The 16,882-nt window shown below is 40.3% G+C and overlaps 1 long non-coding RNA gene across 12 annotated transcripts in view; it reads right to left on the bottom strand.

Moving 5' to 3' along the window:
- LOC147341493 (uncharacterized) overlaps nucleotides 1-16,882 on the bottom strand; it is a 323,003-nt gene that overhangs the window by 280,354 nt on the left and 25,767 nt on the right. For 2 of the 12 annotated variants that reach the window (XR_015159467.1, XR_015159462.1), the window contains one exon: nucleotides 15,650-16,188. The exons of 7 other annotated variants lie outside the window; for them this stretch is intronic. This is a non-coding gene — a long non-coding RNA (uncharacterized LOC147341493). Of the gene's footprint in view, nucleotides 1-7,389; nucleotides 9,096-14,171; nucleotides 14,425-15,649; nucleotides 16,189-16,882 lie in introns of those variants that run through there. 3 more of the 12 variants (XR_015159469.1, XR_015159472.1, XR_015159468.1) reach the window with 3 other exon arrangements.

The raw sequence follows: 16,882 nt of genomic DNA, 5'->3' as shown, positions 1-16,882 counted from the left end.
TATAGTTGATTTACAATGTTGTGCTTTTTTTTCTGGTGTACAGCAAAGTGATTCAGTTTTATATATTTCTTTTTCATTACAGATTATAAGATATTGAAAGTCCCTTGTGCTATACGTAGGGACTTCCCTGGTGGCTCAGATGGCAAAGCATCTGTCTACAATGTGGAAGACCCGGGTTCAATCCCTGGGTGGTCCTTGCTATTTATCTATTTTATATATAGTACCTGCTAATCCCAAACTCCTAATTTATCCCTCCCTTCCCTTTACCCTTTGGTAACCAAAAGTTTCTTTTCTATGTCTGAGTCTGTTTCTGTTTTGTAAATAAGTTCATTTACATATTTTAGGTTCCACATATAAATAATTCATGATATGTTTTCCTCTGTCTGATTTATTCCACTTAGAATGATAATCTCTAGGTATATCCATGTTGCTGTAAATGGCATTACTTCATTCTTTTTTGTGGCTGAGGAATATTGCATTGTATATATGTATATGTGTGTATATACATATATATATGCATATGTGTGTGTGTGTATATATATATATATATATATTCATCTGTCAATGGACATTTAGATTGCTTCCATATATTGGTTATTATAAATTGTGCTGCTATGAAAATTGGGGTATGCATGTATCTTTTTGAATTAGAGTTTTCTCTAGATACATGCCCAAGAGTGGGATTACAGGATCATATGGTAGCTCTATTTTAGTGTTTTAAGGAATCTCCATAGTGGCTGCAGAAATTTATATCCCCACCAACAGTGTAGAAGAGTTCCTTTTTCTCCATACCCTCTCCAGAACTTATTGTTTCTAGACTTTTTAATGATGGCCATTCTGAGTGGTGTGAGGTGGTACCTCATTGTAGTTTTGATTTGCTTTTCTCTAATAATTAGTGATGTTGAACATCTTTTCATGTGTTTGTTGTCCATCTATAATAAATTATTTTTTACTTTGTTTCTAATACCACATTCTCCTATTTCAGTGACCACTCGTGTTCAATTCCCTTTGACAGTTTTTCCTTGTGGCAGAGACCAGCAAGATGTTCATTAAACCCATTTCCTCTATATCTTTGGTACACAATTCCAGTACATTCCCTGTTCCCCCTGCCCCCTGCACAGTTCATTATAGGCACATGACTGCTAATAGGAAGTGAGTACAAGATATATTCTCATATTTCAAACCTAGCCTATAAAGTTCTCCCACTTACAATCCTCAAAAATTCATTCCTATTTTACCAGTCTGATGAAATATGATGACATTTAATTCTGTAATTGTGACCAACTGGGAAGACAGACAATTAAGGGTAATAGAAACATGAGTTAGATCACTGAGGAAAAGCTGCCCCACTCCAATCAGTCAAATTAATAGCACTCCTTTAGAATTTACTTAAAGATATAAATTTTTGTTTTCTTAAGACATTTAGCATGTGCTTGTCAGAACAAGTTATATTTACTTACCTAATGTGTACTTTATTTTTCTGACCCCTTAATGTTACATTGCCCCAAGCACTAGTCCATGTACCTTTTATCTTTTCTATAAATATTTTTCTCCTTTGATGAACTCATTCAGACTATATGCTAATGATTCACAAATTTACATCTCTAGCCTAGACTTCTTCCCTAAAACCAGACCTATATAAATGAATGTTTACCTGACATCTCTATTTGAATTTAATTCTGAATGCATCCAAAACTGAAGTCAAGATCATCCCCACAAAACCTGTTCCTCATACACTTTCCTATCTCAGTTATTGATCCTCTTATCTTATCCATATTAAAGGCCAATATCCTCACAATGTCCTTTGAGGATACTTAATTCGACCTTTGATATTTTTTCCTATATTGCCTGCCTTGCCTGCTCTTCTACAACCACACTAACCTCCTCACTGTTCCCTGGACATACATCAGAGATCAGATCAGATCAGTTGTTCAGTCGTGTCCAACTCTTTGCGACCCCATGAATCGCAGCGCGCCAGGCCTCCCTGTCCATCACCAACTCCCGGAGTTCACTCAGACTCACGCCCAAAGAGTCAGTGATGCCATCCAGCCATCTCATCCTCTGTCGTCCCCTTCTCCTCTTGTCTCCAATCCCTCCCAGCATCAGAGTTTTTTCCAATGAGTCAACTCTTCGCATGAGGTGGCCAAAGTACTGGAGTTTCAGCTTTAGCATCATTCCTTCCAAAGAAATCCCAGGGCTGATCTCCTTCAGAATGGACTGGTTGGATCTCCTTGCAGTCCAAGGAACTCTCAAGAGTCTTCTCCAACACCACAGTTCAAAAGGATCAATTCTTCGGTACTCAGCCTTCTTCACAGTCCAACTCTCATATCCATACATGACCACAGGAAAAGCCATAGCCTTGACTAGACGGACCTTTGTTGGCAAAGTAATGTCTCTGCTTTTGAATATGCTATCTAGGTTGGTCATAACTTTTATTCCAAGGAGTAAGCGTCTTTTAATTTCATGGCTGCAGTCACCATCTGTAGCAATTTTGGAGCCCAGAAAAATAAAGTCTGACACTGTTTCCACTGTTTCCCCATCTATTTCCCATGAAGTGATGGGACCAGATGCCATGATCTTCGTTTTCTGAATGTTGAGTTTTAAGCCAACATTTTCACTCTCTTCTTTCACTTTCATCAAGAGGCTTTTTAGTTCCTCTTCACTTTCTGCCATAATGGTGGTGTCATCTGCATATCTGAGGGTATTGATATTTCTCCCGGCAATCTTGATTCCAGCTTGTGTTTCTTCGAGTCCAGCGTTTCTCATGATGTATTCTGCATATAAGTTAAATAAGTAGGGTGACAATATACAGCCTTGACGAACTCCTTTTCCTATTTGTAACCTGTTGTTCCATGTCCAGGTCTAACTGCTGCTTCCTGACCTGCATACAAATTTCTCAAGAGGCAAATCAGGTGGTCTGGTATTCCCATCTCTTTCAGAATTTTCCACAGTTTATTGTGATCCACACAGTCAAAGGCTTTGGCATAGTCAATAAAGCAGAAATAGATGCTTTTCTGGAACTCTCTTGCTTTTTCCATGATCCAGCAGATGTTGGCAATTTGATCTCTGGTTCCTCTGCCTTTTCTAAAACCAGCTTGAACATCAGGAAGTTCACGGATCACATATTGCTGAAGCCTGGCTTGGAGAATTTTGAGCATTACTTTACTAGCGTGTGAGATGAGTGCAATTGTGTGGTAGTTTGAGCATTCTTTGGCATTGCCTTTCTTTGGGATTGGAATGAAAACTGACCTTTTCCAGTCCTGTGGCCACTGCTGAGTTTTCCAAATTTGCTGGCATATTGAGTGCAGCACTTTCACAGCATCATCTTTCAGGATTTGGAATAGCTCAACTGGAATTCCATCACCTCTACTATCTTTGTTCGTAGTGATGCTTTCTAAGGCCCACTTGACTTCACATTCCAGGATGTCTGGCTCTAGGTCAGTGATCACACCATCGTGATTATCTGGGTCATGAAGATATTTTTTGTACAGTTCTTCTGTGTATTCTTGCCATCTCTTCTTAATATCTTCTGCTTCTGTTAGGTCCATACCATTTCTGTCCTTTATCGAGCCCAATTTTGCATGAAATATTCCCTTGGCATCTCTGATTTTCTTGAAGAGATCCCTAGTCTTTCCCATTCTGTTGTTTTCCTCTATTTCTTTGCATTGATTGCTGAAGAAGTCTTCTTATCTCTTCTTGCTATTCTTTGGAACTCTGCATTCAGATGTTTATATCTTTATTTTTCTCCTTTGCTTTTCACTTCTCTTCTTTTCACAGCTATTTGTAAGGCCTCCCCAGACAGCCATTTTGCTTTTTTCCATTTCCTTTCCATGGGGATGGTCTTGATCCCTGTCTCCTGTACAATGTCACAAACCTCATTCCATAGTTCATCAGGCACTCTATCTATCAGATCTAGGCCCTTAAATCTATTTCTCACTTCCACTGTATAATCATAAGGGATGTGATATAGGTCATACCTGAATGGTCTAGTGGTTTTCCCTACTTTCTTCAATTTAAGTCTGAATTTGGCAATAAGGAGTTCATGGTCTGAGCCACAGTCAGCTCCTGGTCTTGTTTTTGCTGACTGTATAGAGCTTTGGCTCCATCTTTGGCTGCAAAGAATATAATCAATCTGATTTTGGTGTTGACCATCTGGTGATGTCCATGTGTAGAGTCTTCTCTTTTGTTGTTGGAGGAGGGTGTTTGTTATGACCAGTGCATTTTCTTGGCAAAACTCTATTAGTCTTTGCCCTGCTTCATTCCATATTCCAAGGCCAAATTTGCCTGTTACTCCAGGTGTTTCTTGACTTCCTACCTTTGCATTCCAGTCCCCTATAATGAAAAGAACATCTTTTTTGGGTGTTAGTTGTAAAAGGTCTTGTAGGTTCATAGAACTGTTTAATTTCAGCTTTTTTAGTGTTACTGGTTGGGGCATAGACTTGGATTACTGTGATATTGAAGTAATATCACAGTATTAGTTGATATACTTGATACCCAAGTAAGATGGTAGGTGTTGCAAGAGGGCATCAGAGGGCAAACACACTGAAACCACACTCACAGAAAACTAGTCAATCTAATCACACTAGGACAACAGCCTTGTCTAAACTCAATGAAACTAAGCCATGCCCGTGGGGCAACCCATGATGGGCGGGTCATGGTGGAGAGATCTGACAGAATGTGGTCCACTGGAGAAGGGAATGGCAAACCACTTCAGTATTCTTGCCTTGAGAACCCCATGAACAGTATGAAAAGGCTAAATGATAGGATACTGAAAGAGAAACTCCCCAGGTCAGTAGGTGTCCAATATGCTAGTGGAGATCAGTGGAGAAATAACTCCAGAAAGAATGAAGGGATGGAGCCAAAGCAAAAAGAATACCCAGCTGTGGATGTGACTGGTGATAGAAACAAGGTCAGATGCTGTAAAGAGCAATATTGCATAGGAACCTGGAATGTCAGGTCCATGAATCAAGGCAAATTGGAAGTGGTCAAACAAGAGATGGCAAGAGTGAATGTTGACATTCTAGGAATCAGAGAACTGAAATGGACTGGAATGGATGAATTTAACTCAGATGACCATTATATCTACTACTGTGGGCAGGAATCCCTCAGAAGAAATGGAGTAGCCATCATGGTCAACAAAAGAGTCCGAAATGCAGTACTTGGATGCAATCTCAAAAACGACAGAATGATCTCTGTTCGTTTCCAAGGCAAACCATTCAATATCACAGTAATCCAAGTATATGCCCCAACCAGTAACACTGAAGAAGCTGAAGTTGAACAGTTCTATGGACATATTTACTACACTCCTATTTCAAGTCCCTTTGTACTTCCTATTCTCATTGCCTAAATTTCATTACCAAGATATCAGGACAGTTCATCTCCTCAGCTCCCTTAGGTCTTAACTCAAATGAAGCCTTCTCAGGTCAATCCTCATCACCCTAGGTAAAAGTAATAAACCTTCCAACCCACCCTACACATATTCTCTGATTTTTCTCCGTATCATTTATCAGCAACTAATGTACTATATATTTTACTTATTATTTTGTTGTTATGTCCAGCAAACTAGAAAGTAAACTCCACGAGAAGAGGATGCTTATTCAGCGCTATACTCCCAGCACAAGCACATAGGAAGTACACAGTAAATATGAGTTAAATGGATGCATTTTACATCACTGCTCACTTAAACTGTCTTGATTAGAATCAAGCAGATCTCCTTCCACTATCAATAGATCTCTGTAGTAAATGACAAGGCATGAAACTATCCACCCTAGTGTAAGTTGACTGTTTCTATGACAGATAAGAATCCCCAGCCACTCACCAAAGTGGCAATAAACAGCTAGTTCCCATGCCACTGGAGTTGTTGTTCATCATATAGCTGCACTATTGTGCTATTCAGGTTGTGGCTAAAAGGTTTGTCCCCAGGGTCCCTTGGCCTGGCAGAATCCATCTCTACTGACTTCTGTTCAATATCCTGCCAGCTATTTGAGCCTCTGTTACTATAGTAGAAGCTGATAAATAACTATTATCTCCCTAGCATTAGAGGGTTTTTTACCCCTTCCTCCCTGGTTTGTACCTGCTTCATTTTTATAGCAAACTCTTGCAAAGGAGGAGATTCTCTGTTTTGTTTCTTTATTTGTTCTCAGTTTCATTACCTGTATCCCTATTGCTCTGAAATATGTAAGTCACTTGTCTGCATCTACTTACAGAGATTTGATCACTTTCTCTCTATTTGTGGTCTACTTTCCCTTAGAGCTATGGGCTATCAGCATATATTATCACTTTCTTGAGTGTCAAATAATCTGAGTCAACCTTTTTTATGAAACAGAATGATTTTATGATATTTAGTTTGACTACATGTTGGTGTTGTAACATTTAGAAGTCACCTTTTTCAACACATTCCTTTTCCAGATGGGAAATCTGAGTCCCAGAGAATCTGAGTGACAATAGTTACTTAGCATTTTCAAGGTGCTTTCACAAATATTTGTTTCAATAACTCCATGGGGCAGTACCTATTACTCCTATTTTACACATAAGAAAACTGGACATTGGGGCTCTGAAAAATTGAGTGACTTCCAAATGTCTCACACACAGCAGAGGCAGGACTCCTCATCCTATGATCTGTCCATTATACCCTGTTGCTTCCTAGACATACCACAGAAAAAAAGAAGTGCTAACCTCTTTGTGGGATGCAAAAGAGGGAGAAAGAAGAGCTGTACAGAGAATATGCTGACCCACAGTTAAATTTATTATTCTTGGAAAGAATAGTCTACTTCTATACCTTTGTCACTGCTCTTCTGGCAGGTGGTATAGTGCTGATAAGTTGCCGAAGGCATAAATGACACAAAGCTTCATTTAGACTCAAAGCAATATGGGTGAGTCCATTGCTCCTTAAAGGGTATCTTATCCTTATAGAGCTTCAGTACTGCCACTTGGAAGACACAAGTAGTGGCCGAATTTATGCTTAGTAAGTCTTTATGGGTAAGTAGTACACATTAGATTAGCTGACTCTGCTCTCTGAATTCTTAGGTCAAAATAAATATATCATAACCCCTCACTCAATTTTTCTTTCTATTCCTCAGATGTTTTATTGTTAATACTAAGAGGCAGCAAGTTGAAGTTGTAAAGTATGTCTGTATGTGTTTCCTAAGATGCTAAACTCTGGCATAGCTTGAGTTCAGGTATACAGTCTTCCCAGCCAGTATGTTGTTCTACTCATACACAAAACACTCCTTCAGCACAGAGCCTCCAACAACTTGGTAAGAACACTTGAAGTGCTGTAAACAGTGGTTAAGGTCTCTATTGACCTCTATTCAGCCAAGTGGATATAATGCAACCCAATTTCCTTTTTTTATAACTTTTATATACCATTTGGGGACATATGAAACATGCCATTGTTCAACTATGTATTTATTCAAGGTACAATATTTGCCCTGGGATGTGTAAATCAAGCAGTTATCTTACAGAGTTAAATGAATTCTATATTTTGCCTTTCTAAGCAATCAGTTCAGTTCAGTCATTTCTGATTCTTCCGGACCCCATATGAACCACAGCACCAGGCCTCCCTGTCGATCACCAACTCCCAAAGTTCACCTAAACTCATGTCCATTGAGTCGGTGCTGCCATCCAACCATATCATCCTCTGTTATCCCCTTCTTCTCCTGCCCTCAATCTTTCCCAGCATCAAGGTCTTTTCCAATGAGTCAACTCTTCGCATCAGGTGGCCAAAGTATTGGAGTTTCAGCCTCAACATCAGTCTTTCCAATGAACACTCAAGACTGATCTCATTTAGGATGGACTGGTTGGATCTCCTTGCAGTCCAAGGGACTCTCAAGAGTCTTCTCCAACACCACAGTTCAAAAGCATCAATTCTTCGGCACTCACCTTTCTTCACAGTCCAACTCTCACATCCATACATGACTACTGAAAAAACCATAGCCTTGACTAGACAGACCTTTGTTGGCAAAGTAATGTCTCTGCTTTTTAATATGCTGTCTAGGTTGGTCATAACTTTCCTTCCAAAGAGTAAGCATCTTTTAATTTCATGGCTGCCGTCACCATCTGCAGTGATTTTGGAGCCACAAAAAATAAATTCAGCCACTGTTTTCCCATCTATTTGCCATGAAGTGATGGGACCAGATGCCATGATCTTAGTTTTCTGAATGTTGAGCTTTAAGCCAACTTTTCCACTCTCCTCTTTCACTTTCATCAAGAGGCTCTTTAGTTCTTCTTCACTTTCTGCCTTAAGGGTGGTGTTATCTGCATATCTGAGGTTATTGATATTTCTCCTGGCAGTCTTGATTCCAGCTTGTGCTTCTTCCAGCCAGCATTTCTCATGATGTACTCTGCATATAAGTGAAATAAGCAGGGTGACAATATACCGCCTTGACATACTCCTTTTCCTATTTGGAACCAGTCTGTTGTTCCATGTCCAGTTCTAACTGTTGCTTCCTGACCTGTATACAGGTTTCTCAAGAGGCAGGTCAGGTGGTCTGGTATTCCCATCTCATGAAGAATTTTCCACAGTTTATTGTGATCCACACAGTCAAAGGCTTTGGCATAGTCAATAAAGCAGAAATAGATGTTTTTCTGGAACTCACTTGCTTTTGTGATGATCTAGCAGATGTTGGCAATTTGATCTCTTGTTTCTCTGCCACCTTGAACATCTGAAAGTTCATGGTTCACATATTGCTGAGCCTGGCTTGGAGAATTATGAGCATTACTTTACTAGCGTGTGAGATGAATGTAATTGTGCAGTAGCTTGAGAATTCTTTGGCATTGACTCAATGCCTTTCGGAGAAGGCACTGGCAACCCTCTCCAGTACCCTTGTCTGGAGAATCCCATGGCTGGAGGAGCCTGATAGACTGTAGTTCATGAGATCACTAAGAGTTGGACATGACTGAGCAACTTCACTTTCACTTTTCCTTTTCATGCATTGGAGAAGGAAATGGCAACCCACTCCAGTGTTCTTGTCTGGAGAATCCCAGGGACAGGGGAGCCTGGTGGCTGCCATCTGTGGGGTCGCATAGAGTCAGACACGACTGAAGTGACTTTGCAGCAGCAGCAGCAATGCCTTTAGCTTATTCAGCATTTCCACCTGTGAACAAACGTAATCAACACACGTCTTATCTAGAGGCAGTGGGTAAAAAACAAGGAGATAACAAGACTTTGGTGCTAGTTCTGTCTTATACTAAGGTATTTCATACCCAGTTATCCCTTAGGAACATTCTGTATAATGAGACTAATGCCCACCCCCCACAAAGTGTTTAACTTTATCATCCTTAACCAAACATAAGGTATTTTTATTTAATTCCCATTTTTCTAAATTAAAAACATAAATAGAACCAACCACAATGATGAACTCACTTGTTATTCTTCCCTTCTGAAGCAATGACTAACATTAGATATTTAGTGAAAATTTTATCTATCATGCTGTTTGCAGCACATCTGGAGATAGAAAAAGTCAGGGCCACAGAAGCCAAAAAGTTTGGGTAACTTATCACAGAAAATTTCCATGAAAAAAGGGTAACTGTTCAGGTATACATCATATATTCAGCTATTGATTTGTGAAAACAACTTTCTAATAGACCCTCCTGCCCATCATTCCATTCTCCACACTATTACTCAACCAATCATCTAAAAGTGTAAAAATGAAAAAAAAAATGTAAATTACCATTGCTTAAATTGTTCAGTGAATTCATATAGCACTTTGGATTTGGATAAATCCAAATTTCTTAATATGATTGAAATAAACCTGCATGATCTGAAACCTGACTGATTTTCCAGCCACAAATAATACCTTTCCCCAACAACACTAAATACATTACAGCTTCGTCATACATTGTACCCTCTGCTTGAAACACTATTCCTAGAAAACCTCCACTCCCTCCATGTCCTCTTCACCTACTCATGCATCCTGTTTCTCCCCTTACCTTGATATTAATAGTTAACACTCATCCTTCAAGTCTCAGCCTAGATGCTCTTTTCAAAACTCTCTCAACTATGTCAGGTAGCTCTATAATATATTTTTATGACATCCTATAAAGCCCATATCACAATGTATTGCAACTGATTGATTTAAACTTCTAGTCTATTTTGCCAAATTATGAACTCCTTAAATTCAGAGAATGTTTTTCATTCCCTATTATAAGCACGTTAACACAGTAGCTATAAGTACAGCTCTGAAATAACTGCCTGGTTCCACCAGTTTGACCATGGGCAGATTATTTTACCTGTCAGTATTTCAGTTTTTTCATTTACAAAGTGGATCACATTTTGTGAGAACTCTCCACCATTTTGTCAGAGAGTTCTGAAAAAATGTGGTCCATTGGAGAAAAGAATGGCAAACCACTTCAGTATTCTTGCCTTGAGAACTCCATGAACAGTATGAAAAGGCAAAAGGATAGTGCACTGAAAGATGAAACCCCCAAGTCAGTAGGTACCCAATATGCTACAGAAGAGTGGAGGACTAACTCCAGAAAGAATGAAGAGATGGAGCCAAAGCAAAAACAACACCCAGTTGTGGTTGTGACTGGTGATGGAAGTAAAGTCTGATGCTGTAAACAACACTGCATAGTAAACTGGAATGTCAGGTCCATGAATCAAGGCAAATTGGAAATGGTCAAACAGGAGATGGCAAGAGTGAACATCGACATTCTAGGAATCAGCTAACTAAAATGGACTGGAATGGGTGAATTTAATTCAGATGACCATTATATCTACTCCTTAGAAGAAATGGAGCAGCCCTTATGATAAACAAAAGAGTCCAAAATGCAGTACTTGGACGCAATCTCAAAAATGACAGAATGATCTCTGTTCATTTCCAAGGCAAACCATTCAGTACCACAGTAATGCAAGTCTATGCCCCAACCAACAGTGCTGAAGAAGCTGAAGTTGAACAGTTCTATGAAGACCCACAAGACTTTCTAGAACTAACACCCAAAAAAGATGTCCTTTTCATTATAGGGGACTGGAATGTAAAAGTAGGAATCAAGAGATACCTGGAGTAACAGGCAAATTTGGCCTCAGAATATAAAATGAAGCAGGGTAAAGACTAACAGAGTCTTGTCAAGAAAATCCACTGGTCGTAGCAAATACCCTCTTCCAACAACACAAGAGAAGACTCTACACATGAACATCACCAGATGGTCAATAGCAAAATCAGATTGATTATATTCTTTGTAGTCAAGGATGGGGAAGTTCTATACAGTCAGCAAAAACAAGACCAGGAGCTGACTGTGACTCAGATTATGAACTCCTGGTTACAAACTTCAGACTTAAATTGAATAAAATAGGGAAAACCACTAGACCATTCAGGTATGATCTAAATCAAATCCCTTACAGTGGCAGTGACAAATAGATTCAAGAGATTAGATCTGATAAACAGAGTGCCTGAAAAACTATGGACAGAGGTTCATGACATTGTAGAGGAGACAGTGATCAAGACCATCCCCAAGAAAAAGAAATGCAAAAGGGCAAAATGGTTGTCTGAGTAGGCCTTACAAATAGCTGAGAAAAGAAGTGAAAGGCAAAGGAGAAAAGGAAAGATATTCATTTGAATGCAGAGTTCCAAAGAATAGCAAGGAGAGATAAGAGAGCCTTCCTCAATGATCAATTCAAAGAAATAGAGGAAAACAACAGAATGGGAAAGACTAGAGATTTCTTCAAGAAAAATAGAGATACCAAGGGAATATTTCATGTAAAGATGGGCACAATAAAGGACAGAAATTGTATGGACATATCAGGAGCAGTAGATATTAAGAAGAAGTGGCAAGAATACACAGAAGAACTGTACAAAAAAGATCTTCATGACCCAGATAATCACAATGGTGTGATCACTCACCTAAAGGCAACCATCCTAGAATGCAAAGTCAAGTGGGCCTTAGGAAGCATGACTATGAACAAAGCTAGTGGAGGTGATGGAATTCAAGTTGAGCTATTTCAAATCCTAAAAGATTATGTTGTGAAAGTGCTGCACTCAATATGCCAGCAAATTTGGAATACTCAGCAGTGGCCACAGGACTGGAAAAGGTCAGTTTTCATTCCAACCCCAAAGAAAGGCAATGCCAAAGAATGTTCAAACTACTGGTCAACTACACTCATCTCACACGCTAGTAAAGTAATGCCCCAGATTCTCCAAGCCAGGTTTCAACAGTAGGTGAATCATGAACTTCTAGATGTTCAAGCTGGATTTAGAAAGGGCAGAGGACCTCATGCAAAGAGTTAACTCATTGGAAAAGACTCTGATGCTGGGAGGGATTGGGGGCAGGAGGAAAAGGGGACGACAGAGGATGAGATGGCTGGATGGCATCACCAACTCGATGGATGTGAGTCTGAGTGAACTCCAGGAGATGGTGATGGACAGGGAGGCCTGGCGTGCTGCGATTCATGGGGTCGCAAAGAGTCAGACACGACTGAGCGACTGAACTGAACTGAACTGAGGAACCAGAGATCAAATTGCCAACATCCGTTGGATCATCAAAAAAGCAAGAGAGTTCTAGAAAAACACCTACTTCTGCTTTATTGACTACGCCAAAACATTTGACTGTGTGGATCACAACAAATTGTGGGAAATTCTGAAAGAGATGGGAATACAAGACCACCTCACCTGCATCCTGAGAAATCTGTATGCAGGTCAAGAAGCAACAGCTAGAACTAGACATGGAACAACAGACTGGTTCCAAATTGGAAAAGAAGCATGTCAAGGCTGTATATTGTCACCCTGTTTATTTAACTTATATGCAGAAAACATCATGTGAATGATGGGCTGGATGAAGCACAAGCTGGAATCAAGATTGCTGGGAGAAATATCAATAACCTCACATATGCAGATGACACCACCCTTATGGCAGAAAGCAAAGAAGAACTAAAGAGCCTCTTGATGAAAGTGAAAGAGGAGAGTGAAAAAGTTGGCTTAAAGCTCAACATTCAGAAAACTAAGATCATGGCATCCAATCCCATTACTTCATGGCAAATAGATGCAGGAACAATGGAAACAGTGAGAGACTTTATTTTTGGGGGCTCCAAAATCACTGCAGATGGTGACTCTAGCCATCAAATTAAAAGTGCTTTCTCCTTGGAAGAAAAGCTATGAACAACCTGGGCTGCACATTAAAAAGCAGAGACATTGTTTTGCCAACAAAGGTCCATCTAGTCAAAGCTATGGTTTTTCCAGTAGTCATAGATGGATGTGAAAGTTGGACCATAAAGAAGGCTGAGTGCTAAAGGATCGATGCTTTTGAACTGTGGTGTTGGAGAAGACTCTGGAGAGACCCTCAGACTGCAAGGAGATCAAACCAGTCAATCCTAAAGGCAATCAGTACTGAATATTCATTGGAAGGACTGATGCTAAAGCTGAAACTCCAAATCTTTGGCCACCTGATGTGAAGAACTGACTCACTGGAACAGACCCTGATGCTAGAAAAGATTGAAGTGGGAGGAGAAAGGGTTGACAGAGGATGAAGTGGTTGGATGGCATCACTGACTTGATGGACATGAGTTTGAGTAAGCTCTGGGTGTTGGTGATGGACAGGGAAGCCTGGTGTGCTGCAGTCCATGGGGTCACAAAGTGTCGGATGCAACTGAGGGACTAAATTGATTTATAAAGTGAGATAATAATAAAAATGGCTGTCTCAAATGGTTGCTGATGTGATTAACAGTTAATACATGCAATGTACTTAAAAGAGGGTTAGGGATTCCCTGGTGGCTGTAATGGTAAAGAATCATCTACAATGCAGGAACCAGAGTTTGATCCCTGAGTCTGAAAAATGGCCTGGAGAAAGGAATGGCTACCCACTGCAGTATTCTTGCCTGGAGAATTCCATGAGCAGAAGAGCCTGGCAGGCTACAGTCTGTGCATTCGCGAAGAGTCAGACACAACTGAGTGATAAACACAGGCACATAGCAAGTGCTCAATACACATGAATTACTATTTGTTTTTATTTACAGTGCCTAACAGGATGCCTGGAACATAGCACATGCTCAATAAATGCCTGATGAATGAGTGAATAAGGAGTAGAATCAGGTAGGTCTTATTGCCAACCAGCAAGCTTTGTAAGGGTTGGACACAATGTATTCCCCTCACAGTTGTAACGTGTAATGCCTAACACAGTTTCAAGCATCATGTTCTTCCTCAGTCCCTATGAGCGATACGAACTCATGAGATGAGGAAATCTGAAGTGATATATATGTTTATTACAGCTACTTAAAATTGTATTTAAAACTTCAATAAACACACTTCTAAAATCAAAAAGAAATGTAGAACCCAAATCTTTCCCTGTAAATCATTGTACTAGATATTTTATTATCATTAGAGATGGACTCACATTGTAATTAGGGCTTTCCAGGTGGTACATTGGTCAAGAACACGCCTGGCAATGCAGGAGATGCAAGAGACCTGGGTTCGATCCCTGGATTGGGAAGATTCCCTGGAAAAGGAAATGACAACCTGCTCCAGTACTCTTGCCTGGAAAATTCCATGGCCAGAGGAGCCTGGCAGGCCACATTCCACAGGGTCACAATGAGTCGGACATGATTGAACATGTACACATACACACATCGTAGTTGGTTCTCAGTGAAACTAACCAGCAGTGTGACTCATACAAAAATAAAAGGGAAGAAAAGAAAGGAGAGAAGCCTTCAGGAAATTCCTTTCTACCTTTAGAAACATTAAAAGCCATTACTGTCAAAGTGCTACATTTAAGTGAATACCCTCACCGATTAGAACAAGTTAATCCTGATGGAAAATGGCCTTGAAAATTGGTTTTGAACTTCCCAACTGAGCCAGTTGTGCCCAGGGGAGGAGGAAGCATCCTTGTTCTTGCCTGCACAAACATATGCTGGAAAGACACACAATCCTTGACACAGCCTAGTGGGGTTTGCATCCTAGTACAACAACTTTTAACCATATATCCTGAGCGAGTTATTTGACTTCTTTATAATTCTGCGCTTTCATCCGCAAAATGATAATGAGATTAAAAATCACACTACATATTTGCTGTATTAAATATGATCATGTATATAGAGTTCATAGCATGGTGCCTGGCATGTGGTAGGTACTCAAGAGATGGTAGATTTTTCTTTTATCATTCTGAGCTTTAACCCTTGACATCTCAATTTGTTGACTGAATCATCTGAACAGAAATACAGCAGTCATTTCCCAAATGTAAACACATAGTACCTTGGTGACCCTTTGCAAGAGAGTCTGTATAAGTAGCATAGAGTCTCTTACAATCACTATATTTGAGTAGAATATTAGAACCCTGGCCATTCAATTTTCTAGCTCTGTGACCCTGGTCAAATTACTTATAACCTCATTGTGCTTCATTTCGTCTTTCATAGAATGGAAATAGTAGTAGTATTTATTTTCTAGGATTATTGTGAATAAATGAAATTGTTTATTACAGCCTTAATAAGAAACCCAACACATTGTACAAACAAATGTTAGGAATGATAATAACATAATAGGCTCATCCCTAGCCCTTGAAATCTACTTGATATTCCTTTGTTGTAATGAATTAAAGATTCATACGAAACTATAATCTTGAGAAGAATATATTGAGTACAAAAGTGCTGTTCCATTTATTAAGCACCTACTGTATCCACAGTACTCTTCTAAGTGCTTTATAGATATCACTTTTACTTTCAGAGCAACACCATGTGGTAAACATGGTTATTCTCATTTTAAAAAACACAGCAACTGAGATCAAGATGGAAGAATAGGAGGACGCAGAGCTCACATCCTGGAAGCTATGAAAATTGTACTGATGAATCTATTTGCAGGGCAGGAATAGAGATGCAGATGTAGAGAATGAACTTGTGGACACAGAGGGGGAAGAGGACGGTGGGAATAATTGGCAGAGTAGCACTGACATATATACAGTATCATGTGTAAAATAGAGAGCTAGTGGGAAGCTGCTGTTAAACACAGGGAGTCCAGCTCAGTGCTCTTGTGATGACTTACAGGAGTGGGATGTGGAGGAGGGAGGAGCCTCAAGAGGGAAGGGATATATTGCATGCTCGGTCACTTCAGTTGTGTCTGACTCTTTTGCAACCCCATGGACTGTAGTCCTCCAGGCTCCTCTGTCCATGGGATTCTTCAGGCAAGAATACCGGAGTGGGTTGCCATCTCACTCCAGCAGATCTTCCTGACTCCTGAAGCTTGGCAGGCAGATTCTTTATCACTGGGTCACCTGAGGGAGGGGATATATGTATACCTATAGCTGATTCACATTGATGTACAGCAAAAACCAAGACAACATTGCAAAGCAATTATATTCCAATAAAGATACATCTACAAAGGATACCTACTAAACACTGGCAGAAGGTCACATGCAACCAAAATTGCAAAAAAAGTACATCATGTAACTGGGTAGCATGAAAGGAAAAAAAAAAAAAAAAGGAATCAAGATGGGCCCTGTGCCCCTGGGAAGGAGCTATGGAGAAGGAAAGGTTCTTTCACCCAGGAAACCCCTTTCACCAGCTGGGAGATCAGCCAGGACAGAAGGGAGCTTCGGAGGCTCAGAGGGGAGTGCAGCAGCTGGACTGTGGCAGGAAAAGCATAGATATACCAGTACAGAGGGTCCGGGTTGACCCCCTGGTACATCTGCTGGTACACGTCAGGGATGGGTGCTGCAACTCTGGTTTCAGAGGACAGAGCCTGGAAGAGGACTGGGGCTGGAAGAGCGGAGACATCCTGAATGGGACTGGTGTGTGGACCAAGCTGCAACCAGGTAGGGGGAGAGGGGTGTGCGCAAGAAGGAGCCTGGGTCAGCCATAGAAGCCTCACTGTTAATGTGTGTATTAATATTTGAAGGCAGGGGCAGGGACTGCCATAGCAGTCTCATGATTGGCCTGCTCACAGCAAGTTTAAAACTCTGTGAGCCT

This window comes from Bos grunniens, chromosome X (genome assembly GCF_055505025.1).
Source record: "Bos grunniens cultivar Pamir isolate PY7600 chromosome X, Bosgru_T2T1.0, whole genome shotgun sequence".
In the NCBI taxonomy this organism is placed as follows: Eukaryota; Metazoa; Chordata; class Mammalia; order Artiodactyla; family Bovidae; genus Bos; species Bos grunniens.
Note: the sequence above shows the minus strand (reverse complement) of the source record. Positions and strands in the feature narration are given on the sequence as shown.